A 4193-nucleotide genomic window follows, 5' to 3' on the forward strand; every position below is an offset into this window, starting at 1 on the left:
TGGTTTCATGAAGCATACATATTCCTCATGGAACATTCTGCATGGTATCATGAAACATTCTGTATGGTTTCCTGATGCATGCTATTATATCATGAATTCGGTAAATGCATATGTGAGCTGGTTTCATGAAGCATACATATTCCTCATGGAACATTATGCATGGTATCATGAAACATTCTGTATGGTTTCCTGATGCATGCTATTATATCATGAATTCGGTAAATGCATATGTGAGCTGGTTTCATGAAGCAAACAGTTGGAGCATATGAAGTACTATATGTATGGATTCATGAAGCATTCAGACATAGCAGGTGTTCTTTTCGCACAAGCATGAAATGGGTTTCATTATTAAGGCGAGTGTTTAAAACAGAAGCCTCCCCACTCTTACTATTCACATATGATCCTTGTTTTGGTTTCGAATTATGGCTTTGTCAGGAATGAATTAGTGTTTGGTTTCTTAATTATGATCAACACCTAAACTCACAGTCTTCATACGATTAGGAGTTATGTGGTGTTTTACTTAAAGTGTTATTGTAATAGAGGTAAAGGAGTAGGGAAAAATGAAACATGGGGAAGGTGCATAATTTAACTACCAACACTACACATGCAATGGATGCCTACTTCTCCTCATTAGCATGCATTTAATTACCAACATACAATATTATTAATCACACTATGAACTTCATAATGTTATTATTAAAATTCTGCATGTGTTGAGACAGTTTTGACGGGTTACAATGGCTCTTAAAGAATTACTGAGCCTTTTCGGCTTTAGCGGTTCTTTAAGAAACTTGATTGGGCCTTAATGGGCTTTAACGAATCTTAATAAATTGTATTGATCCTTGTTGGTCGTATTGGACTCAGTGACTATTAATCAACCTCATTGGTTCTTCGTGTGCGTCAATGACTCTTAATTAACTATATTAGGCTTTCATGGATTTTAGTGGCTCTTAACGAATTTGATTGGACCTTCATGAGTTGTAGTAGCCTTTGATTGATCATGATGGGTCGGTAAAGACCCAATTTCCTAACAGCTGTATGTATGTATGTATGTATGTATGTATGTATGTACCATATATGTATGTAGTGGATGTATGTATGTATGTACCATATATGTATGTAGTGGATGTATGTATGCATATATTATATATGTATGTAGTAGAAAACTATTAATTATGTTTAAATTTTTATTAAAGTTCTTTATAGTAATATTAGATGGAACCGATGGAAAAACGCCAAAAAATGTTACAAACTCATGATAACCGAAAAAGATACACGAGCACTTTTTTAACATATGTTTATATTTATATTGTGAAAAAATAAATTAAAAAGTAAAAAATAAATTTTTTCTATTTTTATGTCTTGGAAAAATAAAAATAAAAACAAAAATAAAATAATCCCTCTGCAATTACCGATAAATTAATTTTAATTTTAATTTTTTTCAAAACTCAAAAGGTAATGACATAAAAACTAAAATTAAATAATCCATCAGTAATTACTGATGGATTTTAATTCTTCCTTTTGTTTTCGTAGTTTTTAAGTTTGGAAGAAAAAAATTAAAAAATCCATCGATAATTCGTCTGTAAATACAGTTGAATTTATTTGTTTTAATTTTAATTTTAATCAAGCAATTCATCGGAATCCATCAGTAATTACCGACTTTCAAATAGGTCGGTTATTACTGACGGATTATCGACGAATAACTTACTTTATTTTATTAATTTTTTAATTGAAACTGGTGATCATACGTCGGAAATTACTGATAGATTTTGTCTGTCAGTAATATCAATTGTTGATACTTTGATTTCTAGTAGTATCTCATACTTCTATCCTTAGAAGGCTTCTTCTTCCACTAATATTCTCTATTTCTATCCTCAATATTCTTGTGCATCTACTATGTGATTCTTGGATTGTTTAGATTAAGTTTTAACCATATATTATTTCGCAACAATCTGTAAATTTTGTATTAATTTCTCAATATCAATAAATGAATTCAAAAGTGTAAAACTTGTGTGCTTGTATTCAACGCTCCCCCTTCTACAAGTTGTTTTACTTAAGACATAACTTGTAGAACCCTTATTGGGACCAACACGTCCCACTAACAATCAACATGATGACAACCAGGCAACCCATCAACTATTGTAAAGATGGGTAGTGGCCGCCTATAGTCGCAATACACACTAACTCACGCCATGTAAATCGATCAATTCATGCACTAAAATAGTGTGCAACAATTTGCGTTCGTACAAAACTCAAGGGAAAAGTACGGAGCTGAAAATTATCAAAATCTTCACTTCTTAGCAACGAAATCATATAAGATAAAAATTTCAATAAAACCTTGTGTGTAGACAAACATAACAGACAAGCTTATACATTTCAAAATTTCATCCTTGAGTCACAAAACGACAAGAAATAAAATTCCAATAAAACTCAAATGCAAACATATGTAATAAAGCAGTTTTATGCACTCCAAACCTTGACCCAACTCTCGCATGCATCAATTAATTTCTCAAATTTTAATCAAAATTTGTCTATGTATTTTGGGTAAACATGGGATGATTCATGTCAGTTTCAAATTTGAAGTTCCTTAACATTACGCTTTCAGCACTTCCTAATGTTGGCAAAGTAACACGAAGAGAACTTCCAAAAGCTATTTGTATGCAAATCATTAGTAAAATAATTCGTGTTTTCGAAAACATGGGGTACACTTTTGTGTGTGCCAAAACATACTCTAAATTCGTAGCATGACATGCACCGATGATTTGGCAATTCACAGGATAAGTTTATGCAATTACTTTTTAGAAATAAATAGTGTGCATGGACTTGGTCGAGACCCAATGTCTTAGACCATACTCACCAAGTCTACTAGTCACCCTACCGTCATTGAAAAGATCAAATACCTTAAGACGATAATCCACAACTAAGTCGATTACCTTACAATTTCTTCATAAATAATGACGATTTAACAAGCTTGTGGTTCAACTTAACCAATATATTGACCCATAATGGTCAGTTTGAAATGACTAACATACTTAACAGTCACACAAATTGACAACCCACTAGAAAACATCAACATGTTACTACCCTGTAATCGAAACGAGCACTTACTACCCCTATTAATCATCACAACAAAGGGGATTCAAGCACACACATGTAACTGTAAATTCACAATAACACTAGTTAGGTGCCATTATGAAAGTACCATACACGGAAGTTCTTGCTACCATCTCCATGATTCCTGATACTAATGTCTCTATTGACCTAAAAATATCATATCTTAAAGTGTCTAATCATACATGCTCTCTTTCATTTGACTTCGGAAAAATGTTACTTTGAGCCTAGGCATGCTAAATCAATATATAAATACCTCAAACGTATGTTATGACACCAACTTGTAACAACCTCAAATATGAAAAGAGCGACTAATTTAAAATTTTGATAAAACGTCAAAACATTTGATCACCTACAATGGAGATCTAAGTTTTAGCATCAATATAAAACATTCCAAACCTTACACAAGTCTATAATTAGGGACGGTGGTGGTGCTGGTGGTCGATGACGGTGGCGATGTTGACGGTGGTCTCTCCTCTCGGTCTCTATCTCGCTCGCTCTCTCTCTCTCTCTTGCTCTTTCTTTCCTCACGATCTCGCTCTCCCTCTTGCTCTGTCTCTCTTCTCGATCTCGCTCTCCCTCTGGCTCTGTCTCTCCTCTCAATCTAGTATCTCCTCTCGTAAACTGATTTCAAGTGGCTAGGGTTTTGTTTGATTGGAAAAAAACCAGCGACATATTTTCGAGGGAAATTCCATTGCCAATTTTAAAAAATTTAAATTAATATTTATTAATTTATTAAATTACTTTTTTAATTAATAACTATAAATTTAAGTAATTATTAATTATTGATTATAAATTGTCAAATATTTATAATTTATTAGTATATTACAAAAATTAATTAATAATTAATAAATGGATTAAAGTCCAACAAAACTGGAAAAAAAAACCCAATAAAACCCATTAAGACCCAATAAAATGGACTAAAACCCAATAAAACTGAATAAAGCCTAATAAAACTGAACAAAGCTCAACAAAATGAATTAAAGTCCAATAAAACTCATTAAGGCCCAATAAAATTGAACAAAGCCTAATAAATGGATTAAGACCCAATAAAAATATATTAAAACCCAATAAAACCGAGC

The sequence above is a fragment of the Cynara cardunculus genome (genome assembly GCF_001531365.2).
Source record: "Cynara cardunculus var. scolymus isolate 2C chromosome LG 14, CcrdV1, whole genome shotgun sequence".
In the NCBI taxonomy this organism is placed as follows: domain Eukaryota; kingdom Viridiplantae; phylum Streptophyta; class Magnoliopsida; order Asterales; family Asteraceae; genus Cynara; species Cynara cardunculus.